Here is a 22,116-nt window from a genome sequence, read left to right as displayed (position 1 = left end):
TAACTCATCAACAATTCGTAGTTAGAATAATTTAGTTTAATTAAATTGTCATGTAGTGAAACATGGCTGAAAATCAATACTGAAATCTCAAGAGCGACTCAATCAGACATAGCTCTATAAATAAATACAAGTCAAGCGTTCTAAACGATATTTAATTCGTAAAATACATTATACCTACTATTTCCATTTCGCGAGTTTATTTTCTTCATTTAAGAGTAAACGAACGGAAATAGCACGTGTTTGTGGCGGGAAATTAGTCAGATAATCTGTTCAGAATATAATTTCCTTTCGTGGTCCACGTTGTGCCTTTTGCACTAAACTGATTTCTCTCTCGCTGCAAAATAGCGATTTCACATTAAATTTTAAGATAACTTCATATTTATTTGCTTTTCTTTTAGGTGCAAAACGGGAAGCACGTAAAAAATTGATAGGGGATTTAGTTTGCGGCTTGTTTGCTTATTGTGTTATAAACAATTATACATCATCTGTTTTATATTTACTATCGTAATTAAGTGGTGAAGGAAAGTGACTTTGATTTTTTTTCTGTGAGAAAACTTACCTACTCATTTTGTATTTTAATTTTTTATTGGTTTAAGTAGTTAAATATCAATAGTCAACAAAGTGAATATAGATGAAGATGTGAATGTAGATGGTCTTCAAAGAATTGGTGAAAAAATATTTAATATTATTATATAAAATTAAACAAAGGTATACGAAATGTATCCGCCAACCCACATTGGAGCAGCGTGGTGGATTAAGCTCCAATACTTCTCCTATATGGAGAAAAAGGCCTATGCCCTACACTGTGATGTTACAGGCTGAATAGTGATACGAATCTACATTAATTATTTTTCTTATAATTACCATTAAAGTAGAGGATTGTTATTTATTTGATTTTATGGGTATGAATTAGATTGACAAGTAATCCTAGAAAAAAGGCAATAAATAATGAAACATAACAACATAACATAACAAGAATGAAATGAAAGAGCTTCATGAAAAAAAAATTTCAAGAAAAACGTTTTTTAAAAAGAATGTAGGTACGTATTATATTTATATAAAATCGCAGGTGTCATTACTGCTTATTACTATTATTTAATTTGCGCGAGTTGCATTCTATTTGTAAGTTAAAATAATTTATTCGACATATAAAGGCGCAAGTTTTCAGTGACAAATAGAGGAGTAGTCTTGTTAACGCTTTAAATAAATGCTGTATAAACAGACGCCTGCACGAGGTCAGCGATCCATCTAATTAGATAACGACTTAACGTCATTTCAGCCACTGTAAACGTGTTTATATAACATCGTCAGGAAATCCTTTGCTTGTTGCAATTAGAATATATTTGCAAAATTATCTGTTCATAGTATGCATGCTCATATAGTGCATTCATTCAGCAAATAGACATGCGGATGAAGAAATATGTGCAAGTCGTTAACACTAACGTAACAGTAGATATTAATTGTTATTAAAGTTTTGCAAAAAAAAGCAAAAAACAAACCTTCAGTTTACAATAGATCGAACTGACGATCTGATTAACTAACTGATCGATCGACTCTAACTCATAGCAAAATTATTCCACTCCTAAATTTAATAGCTAACAGTTCAACTTTAAACATTTGAATATTTACTAAATATCTATTAAACTCACTTAAGTTGACATTTAGAGATTTAAGTCTAATCTTTAACTGGCCTCGTATTGAGGTTTACCTATCTGTAGTATTTATTGGTCTCAGCTTTACAGAAATGAGACGATGCATTTCGCGTTTGAAATACCATTGATCACAATTGTAGCTTCGGTGTTTTTGTATAAGGAGAGAGTTTATTTAATGTCTCTCTCTCGAGGCAGTGTTAACTGATAAAGATAACATCAGATAGAAACATCATTGAATATGTGACTTTATTTGATAAACCGAAGTCAATGTAATTTTTGGTAGAGTTTGTCAATGTCCATTTATTATATTTAAAAAGATAGGTATGCACTTTTTCTTGAGTCGGTTTTAGTGTCAATGGTGTCTGTAAACCATGGTAGTTCGAATTCCTTAGAGACATATCGTACCGTAAAAGTTGATATGATATCAGTATGATTTTATTGCTTTTATGTAAATTGCTACCAAAATTTAATTTAATATTTTCTATTATAGCTAAATGCGGTGCTAAATTTTCGTCATTACTCAGGCCGAAGACATTTTAAATTTCGCCTTTGAAAGTAAGAGTTCCATAATCATATTTAGTTGTAATTAGTTAACAGCTGCAATTTCGTTAACTATGCCTATAAGTGCAGATCTAGGAAATTTGGAAAAAAACGAAAGTAAAAAAATATTGAATTTATAGCTGTAAAAATCATAGTCTTTGTAACAAAAAATAAAATTATATCAAATGCTGACATCGTAATATATATTTTAATCTAAATAAGCTAATAAGACTTTATAGTCGATCAAATTTAGTAGTAATCCGTGATGCGTACGCAATAGTAGAACAATTATCATTTTAATAAAACTAGTGGTCACCCAGTGGTCGAAATTCGACCATAATTAAAAATTTTAATGAAAATAAAACCTAAAATAATGAAATATAATTAAAATAAAAGAACCTATTTAAGAATTTTCAATTTAACTACAGAATTTGACAATCAACAAAATAGTATGTACCTATAATATGCGTGTGTGTGTGTGTTAAATACATGGTAGTGTGTGTAATATTTGTTTTATTGATTTATTTTTATACATAATTTTAATAATTGTGTTTGCAGGCAAACGAAGAAAAACCGACTTCAATTATATCGACAATTAATATAACGTAGGTAGACGAAAAAATTGTCAAGTAAATACGCGTTATCAAAGATTACTCCAAAAGTTGTAATCAGATCTTGATGAAATTTAAATGTGACCACATGATAAACATCAGCTTTCGATTAAATTAAAAATCATTAAAATCGGTATACCCAGTAAAAAGTTATGCGGATTTTTGATAGTTTCCTTTGATTTCTTTGGGATCCCATCATAAGATCCTGTTTTCCTTATCATGGTACCAAACTAGGGATATCTCCTTTCCAACAAAAAAAGAATTATCAAAATCAGTTCATAAACAACGGAGTTATACCCGAACATACATTAAATATATATATACGGTCGAACTGAGTAACTACCTTCTTTTTTTGAAGTCGGTTAAAAATATTAGTATTTTGCATTTATATAAACTATAAGTGTACGAAATTTCACACTCCTCCGTCCGCGCAATTTTCGTAAAAAGGGGTACAAAGTTTTTGCTTCACGTGTTATCATTTCAGCCTATCACAGTCCACTGCTGGCCATAGGCATCCACAAGTTCACGCCAAAAATGGTGTGAACTCATGTGTGTTGCCCATAGTCACCACGCTGGGCAGACGGGTTGGTGACCGCAGAGCTGGCTTTGTCGCACCGAAAACGCTGCTGCCCGTCTACGGCCTGTGTATCTCATTGCCAGTAGTTGGATGGTTATCCCCCCATCGGTCAGCTTTTTAAGTTCCAAGGTGGTAGTGGAACTGTGTTATCCCTTAGTCTCCTCTTACGACACCCACAGGAAGAGGGGGGTGGCTATATTCTTCATTGCCGTAATCACACAGCTTCACGTATTAATATTTAGATAAATTAACAATCAGTCCAACTATTTAACAAACTATATTAATAATAATGTATAGACAGCTTCTTCCTTCTTCTTCTTCTTCTTTTTTAGATCCTTTATCAGGATCTGCTAGGATGATTTTTGATTTTAAGAGACTAGAAGTTAATAATTTAGGTTTTTCTGTTTAAATTTTTGTCTTGTGTCTGTTAATTCATTCCAAAAAATGCAATGAATTTTTCATACCTTTATACAACAACAAAAGCCTTTAAAGTAAATGAAAGAATAAAAAAGATAATTATAATTTTTCGCCTGCCCAGTGCCCAGCGTGGTGACTATGGGCAACCAACACACATGAGATCACGCCATTTTTGGCGCGAACTTGTGGAGGCCTATAAATATTATAATAGTACCTAATCTATAAAAAAAAAACAAAAAGTTTCGCAACACTAAATCTATTTTATAAAAAAAAAATTAATAGAAATCTAATTAATTTTTAATTATTAATATCTTTTATTTATTTGAATTAATATAAATCTTTGTGCAAAATTACATACTGAGCATAGTAAAAAGCGTTTGAAATTTAATTTATTTCTTGTTTAAAGTAATATACGTAGGAAGTACATTTAAACGCTGCGCTTCAGTAGGAAATACCTGGGAATTTTTTATAAAAGGTTTACTATGTCTAGAGTCTAGACGACTAAGCTCAAGCCAACAAAACTCATGACTAGGTTGGCTTGGAACACGGATCTTTGATCCCCGACACGCTCGCCATGAAGTGAAACCTTAAAATAAACGTAAGGTATTTTCAGTTACTTTATTATGTTAAAAAAAATGTATTCAAATTCTTTTCTTTATTGTTAAAAGAATATTTAATTAAGTTTGACTATTATTATTAATATATTTTGAAGAATTTGCTTCAAGGTTTTATGTTTTTGTAGTTGACATTATATACGGATTTTTTGGATATACTAGGAACAAATTGTCATCATACTCTGCTTTGTTTGGAATTTTTCATTCGTTTTTTTTTTTACAAATTTATGTACGAACATGTGTAAGTGTCATGAAGTAAAATCTAATATAGCTATATATATATAAACGATTCCCCCAAATGTATGTTATTATGTAAGCGCATAAAATCCGAACAACATCTCCAAATCGGATAATTCTTTTTTTTTGACTAGCCCGTTGGCGCAGTTTGAAGTGGTTCTGCTTTCTGTTCCGCGAGTTGCGGGTTCGATTCCCGCCTGAGTCTGGGTGTAATATTTGTATTTATATTTGTAATATTTCAATGTATATTTATCAACCAAAAAAAAAAAAAATAGTTATAACAGTCGGCTGTTACCTATAACACAGGCATTAAGTTGCTTACCATAGGAACAGACGACCGTGCGTGTACGTTATAAGATATTTATATTTTTATATTTTGTGTTCGTTGCTGTCAGGACAAGGTTTGTATAAAAGAACATTTAAAAAATATACAATTCACAATTCTCAAAAAAATGTCGATATAAAGCTCGCCTTATGCTAGCTAGTATTAAATAATCGTAGTTCGTTTCATTTCAAGACTAGCAAGTTTTTTATAAGTGTACTAGCTGACCCCTCAAACGTTGTTTTGCCATAACACAAAATTTCAAATATTTTTCTCAATTTGATCGCAGCACCAACTGTCGGGACAAACTGAAATTAAAATAGAATAATATTTAATATTAGATGCTGCGATGGTAGCGCAGTCTACCGGATCCAATGTAAAACATTCCAAAATTAACAGCTACTTATAAATGAAAAATTAGTTAAATAAACATTTTCCAGTGGACCAAATTGTGAATCTAAACCATCCTCGAATCCCCTTAAACTCACACAAAAAATTTCATCAAAATCGGTCCTGCCGTCTAGGAGGAGTTCAGTGACATACACACGCACATAAGAAATATATATATATATATATATATATATATATATATATATATATATATATATATATAAAGATTATACGATAATTATACAATGCGAGGCTTTAAAGACAGTAGAGTCAACAGAATTAAAAGTCTGGTTCAAAGTGTGCACTTCAGCTCAGACAGGTCCATTCATTGTGCTAAACAATAAAACCTGAACTCCGGAAAGTTTATCGACGATGTAAAACTTTATGATATTAATATTCAGATAACCGTCGTTTACCATTAGTTCGTACTATTTCAACAACATACGTTGCTAACATTTATATTTTTTACTGACTTGAACAACAAAAAGGGAGTTTCTCAATTTGACTGTATTTTTTATCCTTAAGAACCCATATATTCGCGAAAAACGCCTGAATAAATAAAAGAGTAACAATTCGCACATAAAGTTCTTGGTGTACATACCCCACATCTTAAGTATATTTTTTTTTATTAAGATCTATCGGTAATTTTTGTAAGTGCATCAAGAACACGTGTTTTGTTTCACCCCTGTAAAGACTAGCCAAATTAACTCCGTTATCTTTCGAGCTTCGAGGAGCGGTATTCAGTGATCTGTGATTATAGAAATAAATAATCAATAAGAGATTTATAAATAATAGTCGTTGATTATCGAAAAGTCGTAACTAAATGCGTTATTGTGCTATGTCATAAGATATATTAAAAAATAGACATCAAGATACCATACTATTTTATGTGCAATTTCCTTAACACTCCTAATGTAGTGTTTAAGGTGAAGATATTGTTATTAAAGGTAATTCTCACTCGTTTAGTTAGCTAAGCGATACAAAGATACGATGATATTTTTATTTCTTTATATACTGTCTAAACTCTGGACAATAGATTAATAATTACTACTACTCTACTAGCTTTTAACCGCAACATTAAACATAAGCAACTACCATCTCCGTCTCTAGTCGATCTATCAAATTTATACGTATTTAAATAACTGTTCAGGATAACAACTGTGAAAATCGCATTTAATATCGAGTAGCAGAAATTTTTGTGATGTTAGAACAAGCACTCAGGCCAAAGTATACTTGCTATTATTTGTTTTCGCTAAATGTGAGAGACAAGGGCTTTACGTACAGACATCGTCCGGTTACAGTTTTATAATATGTTAAATATCTGTAGATATTTGTAAAGATGTTATAGTACAAATTCATAGCATCGGACAAAATAAAGTACGCAATATTTAAAATTCAATATAAGTAAATAATATATGATATTTTGGAAGTATAATGGCACATGTATAATGGGCTGGACAAAAAAAAGTACGCACGTAAAGAAAAGTGAATAATTCGGTATCACCACAGGCATGTAATATTTTTTATGACCACTTTTCGACTCGATGAAATTCGATAAACGGCATACTTTTTACGGGATATTAGCCTTAGGTCTCATTTGTCCCAAGTCCCTCACAAAGCTTAAAAACTTGTCGTTATTGTGATGTCGCCCTTATTAATATTTCGGTCTAAAATAGACCACAGTTTTTTTTATAAGCGTTTAAATAGCAACTGTATTAGACAATCCGAAAAATAATGATTATCGAGCTGTACGCTCGGATTCTTTTTCTTGAATTAAGTTACTCTGGACACGCATTTTCCCAGATTTTTGTTCATAACATCAATACAAACATCTATAATAATTATTATGCCCTTGATTTATGTTCCGGCCTTCACAGGTTACTGCATACTTTTATCGATAAGGCCGAATAGGCCTTTATCCATATTCAGGATTGTTTGCTTATACCTCAGTTAGGAAAAATATACTTTTAATTATTCCAAATAACCTATTTCCCTTAAGAAATCGCTTTATTGGCCTACTTTTTTTCCAAAATTGAGATGCTTAAATTGGTTATGTTAGTTGGGCAAAACCTTTTTGATTCTGCTACTCGAAGTCGTCTTGGGACTATTCTTTAGAAAATACTAGGCTATTAATAGTTGAATTTTACCTTATTCATATTTATTGATCACTATTTTCAATTTTGAATTTTTGTTTCTAACTACACCTTAACCTATTTCATATTGTCTACTAATTATAAATTTTTGTACTTAGATCGAAATATTCGACGTCGAGGAAAGAGGCAAGTGGCTTAATAGGCTTAAATTTACAAATATTTACATTGTTTGTCTTTTTAAGTTACTTTGGAACAAAATCACTTTGTTTTAATTACCGACGACAAATAAGCCTAGAGAGTGTAGTTTTTTTTTCCAGAAGACAGCAGGTATTCTTCCCCCTAAAATCATTTTCTTTCTGCTTTCAACCAATCGAACATTGTTCCAAAGGAAGGGTAAATGAAAATGAACCCATGAACTTTCATCATGACTACTCCAGGTTTAGTTATATTTGATATTTAAAATGAGAAAAACATATACATATAATTTTGAGCGATGCCTAATTATTTTTTCCGCTACTGTATATCTCCTATATTTGGCCGTTTTGCTTGTTTTTAAAGTTTCGTTCGTAGATAAATACGACGTATTTGGTTATAATTTACTACTTATTACGTTCCAACGGGGCCCCAAATTTGTGTGTGCCCAACGACCCGCTATGTCCTAAGACGGCACTAGTTATGCGAGTTTGCACTATTCAAACAATACTATATATAATTATAGTATATATACTCCATACATTATTAATATGAGAATGATGATGGCGATAATGATTATTTATTATCAGCTATTTATAAGATTTTTCAAGAGTCAATTTAATCTCAAAATAAAAAAGTAGACTATGGAATCTGTTGATATTGAACACTTTGATATTTTTCATTCCGTCCTCGCCGTCAGGTGTACCTGACGATGATTTATATCGCATCTAAAATGGAAGAATTGAATGAATTTTTAGCTTAATTCCCTAAAATTTATTCCTTCTACGTTGATATATTGTGACAATGGAATTTTTTATATGTAAATAAACACAGTCTTGTTTTTAAACCTTTTATTTTTCTTTCAATGTTGTGAAATATGGAAATGAGTTGTTTATTCATTTATGAGTATGCTTTTAAAATATATCGCTGATTTCCATATCCTTATAAATAAATAGGTAAATTAGAATTATGTGTAAAATTATGTTTATCCATAATGTGCTGTCAACTAGAAATTGTATCTATGCGAAATATAAATAGTTAGTATATATAATAGAATAGTCGTAATTAGTTACTCAATAAATATATATCGCAATTAAAATGCTAAAATGCTAGCATTCGTGTGTGAATGTTACCATATCACTTTGTTTGCTTTTTCAGTATGGTTTGTGTCAAAGTGGACATGTACTACTTAAATTCTAACATCACTTCTTTTTACGTTATTTTAAAATACGAGTACCAACTCAGTATAAAATTAGCTCATTATGAAAATTCGTAATGTTTATCAATAAGCGGTTCAGTGGTCATTAGCTAAGAGTACTCGTATTCATTATATTTTACAACCGGTCTGGAGAATAACCCTTTAAATACGCTTGCGGATCTTAACGGCCGCCATTACGCTCTTTAACGTCACATTAATTATCACAGCATTAACGTGATAGGAGATTGAGCTAACAGGATTTGGTAGAATTACAACTTATTTAGTCAATTATAATTTAAGACTTTTAATGTATCTCGGACTCACTGTAATTTTAAATCTTTCATAACCATTAACCGAAACCGTCCTTTTGGATTTATATAAATAGCTCTAAATTAACGTTAATACTAAGGAAGCGTTTTAATCTTCATTGCATTAAAACGTCTTATTGAAACATTATGTTTGTTCTGTAGTACTTAGATGAAAAATTCAACATTTAAATTATTGTAAAAAAAAAATATTTTTTACGACAAATTAGTGCAGCGGTCACAGCATTGGCTGTTGTGCTTGCGGGAGTCGATCTCCGTTCATGACAAACATTCGTTATTGGCCATATAGATGTGGTCTGGGCGTTTGTACTTTTATACTATGTGTTTCCGACCTAAATTCGTACAATTATTTATTTAATTGAAAAAACATTTTCAATTTTATATAGTATAAAACTAATACATAATTCATAATAAATATAACTTAAAAAATATTAGGGCATTGGAGCCGCTTATAAGTCAAGGTAGTGAGCAAACTGAAAACCGAAACCATCAATCTATCTTTAAAGGGTTCTGCCCTGTAAATAGTATTTGAGGGCTAAACAGATACAAATGTCGGATGTAAAGGCATCGTATCCCTTACAAGTGATATATTTGCCATCTATTTTATTTAAAACAATATATTTTGTAACGAACAGTACGTGTTATGTGTCTATAGTGTTTTGTATTTATATAATGCTTTGATCCTTCTAAAAGCGAGTAAATCTTAGGTCTATATCATTATTGCATTAAAATAGGCTCGTGTAAGCAAAGAAAATAAATTTAATACTACATTAGTGGAATTTATTACTTACTTACTCATAACCTCGCGCATTGAGAAAATAATGAAACAAGTAAAAGTATATTTCATAAATCCGCTTTCTTTTGCTACCATAAAAACAGACTCTTTGCAAAGATTCTGCCTTCTTGAAGCACAAATCGCAAAAAACTTTAATCTTTCCAACTGCTAGCTACTAGAATATGTATGTGATCGTAATCTGAGAATAAAAATTGAGTACAAAAATATAATTTAACTAGAAACTATTGAGTTTACTTCAAAATACCTCATGATTGCACTATATTAAAACAAAATATTAAATATATTATGAATAAGATTTTTAGTAGGTCATATACAGATATGGATATAACTTTTAAAAACATTGCATAACTTGATACATACGACTGCCATTTAATGTTTAAAGGCTTTCTCCCAGTAGAGACTATGTACTAATCAGGTCAGTGATTTTGATATTTCCAAAACGCAAAAGTTTTTTAAAGCTTAGTTTATATGCATAACAGGTCATGTCATATCATGCATTTAATTATTTTCATATTTTAAATAAAAATAGTAGTCATAAAACTTTATACAATATTTTTTTCAGCTATTATAAATTAAATTATTTAATTAGTGATAGTAACAAAGAAAGAGCAAAAATATAAAAGCTAAAACAGAATCCCTTTAAAAACCACTTACGCGAACTTGACATGTATTTTACATTATTCTCCCTTTTCTACTGAAACACAATGTGTGGACACTTTTCCCCTAGAGGACGCTCTTGTAGTTTATTGACATTTACTTTCCGAGCGTAAACATGGCTACGGTAGCAGTCTCGGGTTAACTCTCGCATAACGCGTCCCATCTACACCCAGCCTGGGTTTTATTAGCTGTAAGTGAAATTTGTTTAAAATAAAATACATTTGTAGCTCAGACAAGTAATACGGTTGCAGACTAGTAAAAAGTAGTGAATACTATGGTATTCGCTATACGATATCTTATGAACTAAGCTTATTTATTTATAGACCTTTGTATACGAGTAGTTACACAAAAAGCTGAGTCACGTTACGGTAGTCTTATGGTATCCAATGTTTGTTCCATTATCTGCTCAATGCCAATCTAAATTTTGGCTCGTATAACTACTGTTGGCTCCGGTACAAGTGGGCTAATAGCAAAAAGCGGACCACAAAGAAAAACTGTCGATGGCGAGAGCTAATGCAAATGTTTGAAGAGGTTTTATGAAGAATATTCCAAATGTATGAATAGATAATAGAATATTCCAAATGTATAAAATAAAATAATATAATTCTAGTTTTATTTGGGAATACGCTTATTTTATCTATCTTTATGTAATACTTTTACACAAAAATACAATTAATGATAGACAGTGCAACAAAACAATGAACAGTTTAGTTTATAGTGCTCTGTGTTTCTAGAATGTAAAGTATAAAGTATAAAAGATATAATTAATCTATTTTACAAATATGCTGTTGAACTACGCAAATCCTCATATTTGAAAAAAAGAACGTAAAGCGGTAAAAAATAATACTAATAATAATAAAATAAATGGTTTGTATTTTTAATTTTACTTTTTTTTTTTTTAAGTATTCACATTGCATTCGCTCTCTATATGTTGGTATAAAAATAATTTATAAATGTAAAACAAGTGATAGCAGATAATTTTTGAGATGTACAATAAGATGGCAATATAATATGTTTAACAGAAGATTAGGTTCTATGTCCATAGTAAGTGAAATCCATTAAAGAAAAGTCTTTCCACAAATTATTCGAGACAAGCAGTCAGCAAGGTTTTCATTTTTCGACTGTGCGCTGTCATTTGTTTTCTCTGTTTTCAACATTTTGCAGCCTAAATTGGAATAAAGACATGCAAAACAAAAGTAACATGTATTATGCATGAACTCGCGCGTCACGCTCACGTTTGTCATAGCACTCCATAGTTCCAAGAATAAAATTCTATTTTTCAAAGAGGAATTATATTTATATTTTCGTATTGAATAGAGATAAAAATGTCCTCCCGTGACCATGATTGCTTTATGGGTGGCGGTGCATGGTTGTGTAGTATATGTGAAACGTCGGGCATATTAAAATCTTAATAAACCACGATAAAATCCGAAACAGTTTTTTCATTATAATGATAAATATATTACTTAATACATAATTATAATGGTATGTTTAATTTGTTTTTACCTAAAATATTTGAAAATGAAATTCATATTCATTATGACATACAGTTCCTCATAACAAAGTAACAATGTCCAAAATACAGTTGATCCAGATACAGTGGAGTTCGCTTCAGCCTGTAATATCCCACTGCTGGGCATAGGCCTTTTTCCCCATGTAGCAGAAAGATCAGAGCTTAATCCACCACGCTGCTATAATGCGGGCTGGTGAATATATTCCCCACTATGAGTAACGATCGATATCAGATGTACGTGATAACAACCGGAACCGACGCCTTAACGTGCTCTCTGAGGCACGGTAGGGAGACCCACAAGGACTGAACAAACACCCAGACCACTGCAAACATCTATATGGTCAATACAAAATAAATGTTTTTCATGTGCGGGAATTAAAATCCGCAACCGTCAGCGTAATAGCCACAAAACGAGGGTTAGAAGTTTGTATGAAAGTCCTATGTTTTTGAAGTAAGATACTTGAAATTTAAAATATATACTCTATGGGTGAGAAGGTGTCCAAATAACGTATCTTTAGAAATCAACTCCCTTTTGGGGTCAAAACGGGGGATGGTAGGTTGACTCACTGATCACGGAATCTCCGAAACTATAACAGCCACAAACTTAAAGTTTGGCAGGTAGGTTCCTTATAGCGCGTAAACATCTGTTAAGACCAGATTTTACGAAACTCGACCCCTAAGAGCATAAAACGGGGGTTGGAAGTTTGTATGAAAGTCCTATGTTTTTGACGTAAGAGACTTGAAATTTAAAATGAATGCTCTATAGATAGTGAGGAGGTGCCAAATAAAGCATCGTAATCTATATTTATATATAAAAGTGCCCAGAAGTATATGTAGCTGATCCCCTCAAAATCTACTGAACGGATTTTCACGCGGTTTCGCCAGTGGAGAGAGGGCTTCAAGAGGAAAGTTTACGGAACGGCTAAACCAATTTTGATTATATTGCAGATTGAGATGATTCACTGGAAGTTTGCCGGGAAAACTTTGTGACACACTGATTTCAACGCGGGCGAAACCGCGGGCATAACTAGTATATAAATATAATTAAGTCAGAAAGCTAACAGTAAAAAAAGAAATATGGGTAAATCTAAAACGTCACGCCTTCACACACTCCTTTAAAACTGTTATTTGCAGCTTATAACCAGCAGCGCCCTTTAGAAGCGTGTTTAGGAAGTAATAATGATCGACCATGCAACGATAATAAGTTCAATTACTTCATTTGGTTCTTGCACATAATTACACATGACTTTGATACTATATTATTATGTTAAAAAACGTAAAAATATCTATTGTTAAATATTGAAGAAGCCTTCATAGACAATAGGCTTTTTATTTAATAGTTTCCTGACATAATAAAAAAAACAGCTTATTTCGTCAAATGGTTCTCTTGTTATTTTGTTATCATCAGTATAAATGCAAAACGTTGATGTCCTACATAATATTTTTATAACCGATTATATTTACAGTATTTATTATAGTGTTAAAAAGACTTCAAATGATATTTAATTTATAGTTTGATATTTATCCTGTATAAAGTGTGCTTTCATACTATATAAATGTATTGTTATAAAAATATAATAATAATAGTGCTGTGTGGCTACGGCACTAAAGAATGCCCCCTCTCTTCCCGTGGGTGTCGTAAAAGACGACTAAGGGATAACACAATTCCGTTACCACCTTGGAACTTAAAAAGCCGACCGATGGCGGGATAAACATCTACCGCTGGTTTTGAAATACACCGGCCGAAGACGGGCACCAGCGTCTTCGGCGCGACAAAGCCAGCCCTGCGGTCACCAACCTGCTTGCCCAGCGGGCAAAACACATGAGTTCACGCTATTTTTGGCGTGAACTTTTGGAGGCCTATGTCCAGCAGTAGACTGTGATAGGCTGAAATGATGAAAATGATGATAAAAATATAGAGATTAAAGAATAAGCGCTTGCCGTATTTTTCATTTTGTGAGAGTAAAACACTCCCGGGGGCGTGCAATATATTATAACAAATCTATAGAAACAAAAGAGAGAAAAAAAAAAGAAATGTTTTCAAATAGAATATGATGTTGTGCTGTTTGTAGATACAATAAAAACAATTAAAAAATACTCTCATATGCTTAATATCAAATGACCATCATGAGAATGTTAACACACAAAAATTGCAAGTGCAATTCTTGCTACAAATGTTAAACAATGTGTCGCTTATAATGGCGTTTAACATAAATTAGGGCAACTAAAATGGTGGGCAGTAGCATGTAGCCGTGCGGGTTGGCAATGTTGGCATCACTGTGATAGAGACCGCTCGCCGCTGCCAAATTGCCCGTCCGCTTATCATTTGGATTATGTCTAGCGCGGCCACAATATACCACGTCACGGTTATCCAACAATTTAAAATGTATCGATGAAACCTTACAGAATAATTGAAGCTATCGACTAAGATTGATCACTTTTTATTTGCTATTCAAGTTTGTAAACGATTTAGAAAGCCATCTGTTTTTCTATTTACGAAACTTTAATGCTTTTTATAATTGTACAAAAAAAAAAACAATCTGGTATTCAGGACAAAAGTTTTACGTAATTAATTTGACACGAGGCAGCGACTTAAAAGCAATTTCCTTGGACATGTTTTCACTGCGCTTTTGTAAATGACCTTTTATTCACATTCTCAGCTCCCGACGGGACATTAGAGTTGTAGAATTTTGTTTTTCTGTTGGTTGTAGTGTCTAACTGTAACCACGGACCAAGCTGTCTGTGCTAATTTAAGAACTTTGTGGTATTACTAAATATACGAAAGTATTTAAAGTTGTAACCGTATGAAAAAACCTTTTTGCGCAAGCTGAAGTAAAAGTCAAACAAGATAGTTTTTTATTTATTTTAAAAACAAAGAAGAAAATGTAAATTCTAACTGTATTCACTGAAAGATAACTAAAGAACGTTTATCAAAGTTCTAGGAAGAAGCAAATTCTAATGATAATGAGAACGTACTTATTTATTTACTTACAGAACACACAGATAAACTCAGTACTTAGGGAAGTAAGGATTTACACTCGCTTATTTATATATTTTCACTAGATATAAATTAATCCTCGAAAGCTGGCCTTGCAATTTGAAGTGTCAAATAATCTTAAGTTGATAATAATCTACAAGAGATTTCTCCTATCGCATTGCTCATCTGAGAATTAGTTCTCATAATATTATACAAATGGGCTAAAACGATCCTGTCAACAGAATATATCAATTTACTTCGAAAAAAATTAGGGGATTAAATATGAGCAATCCCCGATGCATTTCCGTTTCAGCAATTAAGATATAGATGATACAAAGCAGCGTGATAAAATAAAGTCCGATAATTATTCAAAATACAGAAAATATCACTCAGTGTTTTACATAAACTTATAGTGCTTAATACTGGTGAATTAAAATACACACATATATATTTTTTACAATTATAAAACCCTCTGGCATTTAACGTGGTTAAAGTTTACTCGAAATGTTTTATGTTTCACGCATCAGATTTTCAACATTCAGCGTAGGTACACAGTGCGATTCAAATGAAATTCTCGTTCCATTCGACGCATCAGTGACGTGTGTCGCAGTTTAAAAGTTGGAGTATGTTTTTTGTAAAATTGTGGATTTTCCGGGCCAAGGCGCTTCAAGGGAAGCGATGACTTGGAAAGCATTGGTCTCCTCGCTCGATTTGCACTGCAAATTGATTTTTATATCGATAGTCGTCTTTGTAAGAATTTTGGTTGTCACCATTACGTTACGATCCTTTATTTTGTCGCTTCTATCTATCTATATATCTAAATACCTAGTTGAAATAATGAACTATATAATGAGTATACAAGCATTGCCAGATAGCATTGAAAAAATTAGTGTTCTGCTTAAAAATTTAAAAAGGCCTAGTGCATAAACCGCACGTGACGTTACTACTGATGTCGTAGTCAAGCAAGTCAAGTTCTCAAATGAATATATTTAACATTTTTTGCTAAGACTGCTACGAATACTAACACTATTATACATAATAGAAATATAATCCACGAACCCGCAGTGGAGCTACGAGGAGGATTTAGCTTTGACCCTGGGATCTTGTTTGCTGATTCAATCAATCAACCAATATACGTAGTTGTTTAATGTCATCATAGTAGATTCGTGTGTGAAGTTGAACCGGATCTGTAGTGACTACATAGTATAAAACAAAGTCGCTTTCTCTGTCTCTATATCCCTATGTCCCTATGTCCCCATGTATGCTTAAATCTTTAAAATTACGCAACGGATTTTGATGCGTTTTTTTAATAGATGGAGTGATTAAAGAGGAAGGTTTATATGTATAATACATGCATAATATAATAGAGGAACATTGATAGTTTTTGCAACCGTGCGAAGCCGGGGCGGGTCGCTAGTATAATAAAGATGCCACATACATGTCAACATGATAAACAGATCCGAAAGCTATGAAATGTATTTTGCTTCAGCCTGTAATATCCCACTACTATAGGCCTCTTTCTCCATGTAGGAAAAGGATCAGAGCTTAATCCAATACGCTGCTCCAGTGCGGGTTGGCGGATATATTCCCTACTATGAGTAACGATCGCTATCAGGTGTACATGATAACAACCGGGACCGACGGCTTAACGTGCTCTCCGAGGCACGGTGGGGAGACCCACAAGGACTGCACAAACACAGAGACCACGGCAAACACCTGTATGGCCAATACAAATGTTTGTCATGTGCGGGGATCGAACCCGCAATCGCCAGCGCAACAGGTACAATCCATGGCCGTAACCGTTGCGCCAACGCGGCGTCTGTAATGTAATGTATTACTTTGTTTCAATATTAGCTAACATATATATTTATCAGTATAATAAATAATTATTTTAATTTTAAACAACTGGTAGTCGCCCAGTGTTTGAAATTCAACCATAATTAAAATTTTAAATAAAAAAAACAGTGAAAATAAAGAACCTTTTTTTAACCGACTTCCAAAAAAAGGAGGAGGTTCTCAATTCGATTGTATTTTTTTTTTTTTTTTTTTTTTTTTTTTTATGTATGTTACATCAGAACTTTTGACCAGGTAGACCGATTTCGACAAATTTTGTTTTAATCGAAAGGTGGTGTGTGCCGATTGGTCCCATTTAAATTTATTTGAGATCTAACAACTACTTTTCGAATTATATCTAATAATGCGTTTTTACTTGACGCTTTTTTCGTCGACCTACGTTGTATTATACCACATAACTTTCTACTGGGTGAACCGATTTTAATAATTCTTTTTTTGTTGGAAAGGGGATATCCCTAGTTTAGTACCATGATAAGGAAACCAGGATCTGATGATGGGATCCCAGAGAAATCGAGAGAAACTCTTGAAAATCCGCAATAACTTTTTACTGGGTGTATTGATTTTGATAATTTTTACTTTAATCGAAAGCTGATGTTTATCATGTGGTCACATATAAATTTTATCGAGATCTGATAACTACTTTTTGATTAATCTTTGATAACGCGTATTTACTTGACATTATTTTCGTCACCTTACGTTGTATTATACCTCATAACTTTTTACTGGGTGCACCGATTTTGACGTTTCTTATATAAATTAAAAGCTACTATTCGTCACGTGGTCCCATTCAAATTTAATTGAGATTTGATTCGTAATTTGTGAGTTATATCTAATATTGCGTATTTACTTGACGGTTTTTTCGTCACCCTACGTTGTATTATACGTTATATCTTTTTACTGGGTGCACTGATTTTGATCTTTTTTGTATAAATCAAAAGCTAATACTTGTCATGTCGTCCGTTTTAAATATGATTGAGATATAATGAGCAATTTTTGAGTAATCTTTGATGACACGTATTTACATGACGATGTTAAGACGACTGTGGTCATGTTCAATACTTTGCCACAACGCCATCTATCAAAATGTAATGAAATTACTTCGTTCACTATCGATCAAATTACAATATTCCACTAGAGTAGAAAGTAGCAGTTTATTCGTTATAAATATATTTGAGCTTTTAATTTTTGAGTTATCGCTAATACTGGGTATTTACTTGGCTATTTTACGTCGACCAACGTTATATTAACCTCATTACTATTTTACTGGGTGGACCGATATCGATGATTCTTTTTTTAATCGATAGGTGGTGCTTGTCATGTGGTCCTATTTAAATATAATTGAGATTTGACTCGAACTTTTTGAGCTATATCTGATATGGCGTATTTACTTGACTGTTTTTGGAGTTTTCTCCTTAAGAATCGATTTTCATTTAAGGCCCCGGAATGAAAAAATTGAACAGTAAAATATACTGAACGAATGACCTTGTTAGAGATGGCGTTCAGACGTTTTCTAATAACGCAATTAGGTTCCGATAGGTGGCGTTATTGCATTCATTTATTTACAATTTGATATAGTAATAATATATTTCTTAGACTAGTAAGCCTTTTTGTGCCTATTTAGATAGTTGATTTGAAGGGGTAAACTCCAGTCGTGCATCGGAGCTGTGTGAAAACATGAACATTACATATTTTTAATAAAAAAGACATAAACCGTAATTCAATATAAATCCGCTTCAACTAAAAAACCCGCCGTAATAAGCGATGTCAGCGCTTCGCGCGAATCGACGACGGGCCTTTTATGAAATTTCTGCCTACAATCGCTAACAAAATGTTAGAAATAACAGTAGAACATTATATAATTCTACAATTTTATAATGTCGCGTTATATGGAATACGAACAAAGTATTACTATTTTTTCGTCGATCTACGTTGTATTACTCTTCGATGTAATTGAAGTCGGTTTTTTTTTCGTTTGCGAGCAAACACAATTATTAAATTTATGAATTTGACTTCAGACTGAAAATCAACAAAAGAGTCAAATACATGGTAGTATGCGTAATATTTTTTTATTGATTCAATATAATTTTATGTATGATTTAAAAAAAATAGCCTTCTGCATTACTTTATATAAACTATAAGTGTACGAAATTTCATACTCCTCCGTCCGCGCAATTTTCGTAAAAAGGCGTAGGTACAAAGTTTGTGCTTCATGTATTAATATATAGGTAGCTTAACCGTATTCCTAATAGTTTTTATTTTATGTTACAGAATTTATTTAAATATTGAAGTAATCCGACAAAGCTATTCAACTTGCCTTTGAAACGGTCCTTTTGAAGGGTCGAGTCTGTGTCAAGCTTCCTGAAAGATATAATTTCTGTTCCTTTGCTCTCAGCTCACTCCTTTTATGGAAAACCCTAAGCATTTTAATATGTGGCACTCTGTGAATCTTAACGTGATCAATTTGTAAAAAGATTTGGAGTTCTGCTTAGTTAGTTAGTACTGGGATGGTATTTTACTATTACTGCAAAAAGAATTTACTAAATAATAAATTCTGAACTTTTTACTACTTACTATAACTATTTAAGCACTGTTTTGCTTCATAGCTGTAAAAAATAATGTAATGCCATGTGGTTATGGTAGTATAGAATATAGCCACCCCCTCTCTTCCCGTGGGTGTCGCAAGAGGCGACTAAGGGATAACACTGTTACACCACCACCTTGGAACTGAAAAAGTCGACCGATGGCGGGATAACCGTCCAACTACTGGCTTTAAAATACACATGCCGAAGACGGGCAGCAGCGTCTTCGATCCGACAAAGCCAGCCCTGCCTGCGGTCACCAACCAGCCTGCCCAGCGTGACTGTGGGCAACACATATGATTTCGATCCTTGATCCGAGTGAACTTGATCCGAGTTTGTGGAGGCCTATGTTCAGCAGTGGACTGCGATAAGTACTGCGATAAGTAATACTGAAGTGATGAAAAATAATAGGTACGTTTATACAATAATATCTATTTATAATTTTTTTTAATAAAAATAATAATTTTAATTACCTCTGTATTATGTATGCATTATTATATATATTTGAGAAGTCGAAGGTAGTTATTGTTGTATCACATTCGTGACGGCAAACATGTACCTAGTTCTACAATATGCAGAACTGTATGTATACATCTATTCCACTATGTCGTCGGACAAAGTTCACGGCAAACTTAACAGGACTTAATAACAAGGACAGTAACTTCGTCGCTCTGAATCTATTTTCGAATTCACGAGAACTTATTCTTAGTTAAACTTGAACGTGAATTATATTAAGAATACTTTGATATTATTTTTACTAAACTATAAAGGAGGACTTTTACGGTTTTAGTACTAATGATATGATATAATATTTACATTTTTTGACTTTTTGTATTCTATAGTACAGAATAGAGCCACAATCGTAGAAATCATACAAGCATTATCCTAATTTTTAACCGACTTCCAAAATAGGAAGAGGTTCTCAATTCGACTGCATTTTTTTTAATTTATGTTACTTCAGAACTTTTGACTGGGTGGAGCGATTTCGACAAATTTTCTTTTAATCGAAAGGTGGTGTGTGTCATTTGGTTCCATTTAAATTTATGTGAGAACTAACAATAACTTTTTGAGTTATATCTAATAATGCGTTTTTACTTGACGCTTTTTTCGTCGATCTACGTTGTATTATACCGCATAACTTTCTACTGGATGTACCGATTTTGATAATTCTTTTTTTGTTGGAAAGGGGATATCTGATGATGGGATCCCAGAGAAATCGAGGGAAACTCTCGAAAATCCTCAATAACTTTTTACTGGGTGTACCGATTTTGATAATTTTTAATTTAATCAAAAGCTGATGTTGATCATGTGGTCACAATAAATTTTATCGCGATCTGATAACTAATTTTTGATTAGTCTTAGATAACGCGTAGTTACTTGACTATACTTCGTCTATGTTGTATTACTCGTCGATGTAATTGAAGTCGGTTTTTTTACGTTTGCGAACAAACACAATTATATTTTTTTAATATATAATTCCTTTTGGCTTTTACTACAAAGAAATCTTATAAATAATGTTGGTTTTGTGATAAGAAAGAGAAAATTAAGATTCATAATAACAAGAAAAGCATTTTTAAGATAATAGTCAATATAGTGACATGCATTTACTAATTACACATTACTCTTTTATAAAAAAAAATGATCGTAATATTATATCAACTCTATGTAAATGACTAAAAAAAAGTTTAATATTAGAGCAAAAAAGCTTAGTAGTCGAAAAGTATGGGTTTAAGTTTCATGATATCTCAATATTTATTGCCACGTTTACATTTTATCTAATTAAATTTGAAGTTGATTGTAATTTTTTTTCTGTTTTACTTTTTTTGTAGATTCTCATAGCAGCTTGACCACTGTCGTCATTTATATTTAATTCTCAGTTACTTTTAAGACGTAACCTAATATAGAAGTAATTAATAACATCGGTTCACATATTATGTTATTGTATATTAGCTTATTTATATGTTTATGTGTAGGGATAACATCTTGAGGTAGCAATGTTGTGAATGATACCCTACGGAAACAGGCGTAACAAATCATGGAACATTCTCACGGGACCAACTGACATCGACAATACCTGTTTCTCGTTACTGCCACGAGGAAAATTTGTCTTAATATAAAAATATTAAAAAAAAATATATGTATTTTTACTCAATTGTAGCAGCATTATTCATTTATATCTTCACAAAAGTATTTTGAATTGGTAACTACTTGTTTCGTTTTGGCAAATAAAACAAAGTTTAATTATTATAAAAATTGTGATATAATTCTTTCTTAAACTATAATAATATTTAACTGTACAAAATACATGGTGTTTCTATTTTACATAATATAATATATATTTAACAAAATAATAATAATATTAAACATCTAAGAAATTATTCAATGGCAGGCGATGACCGGTCGTTTGTTAACGCCTTTCTTAGTTTCACAGTTGCAAATTGCTGCGGCCTGGGTGAAAAAAGATTATATAATTTTTGGCACTACAATAAAAATTGATGATATTTTATACCACGTTATAACGCAAATTTCCTCTTAATAATAATTATTATGGAATCAATTTATGGATAAAAA

General features: G+C 32.2%; 1 protein-coding gene across 1 annotated transcript in view; it reads right to left on the bottom strand.

The window, feature by feature from the left end:
* Positions 1–21,781: 21,781 nt before the first annotated feature.
* The window catches only part of LOC123657333, a 172,288-nt gene continuing 171,953 nt past the window's right edge, over positions 21,782–22,116 (bottom strand). Inside the window, exon 17 of the mRNA XM_045592900.1 lies at positions 21,782–21,993. The gene's annotated coding sequence lies outside the window, so the exon portion shown is untranslated. The remainder of the gene's footprint in view (positions 21,994–22,116) is intronic.

Source organism: Melitaea cinxia, chromosome 10, assembly GCF_905220565.1.
Source record: "Melitaea cinxia chromosome 10, ilMelCinx1.1, whole genome shotgun sequence".
Classification (NCBI taxonomy): Eukaryota; Metazoa; Arthropoda; class Insecta; order Lepidoptera; family Nymphalidae; genus Melitaea; species Melitaea cinxia.
Note: the sequence above shows the minus strand (reverse complement) of the source record. Positions and strands in the feature narration are given on the sequence as shown.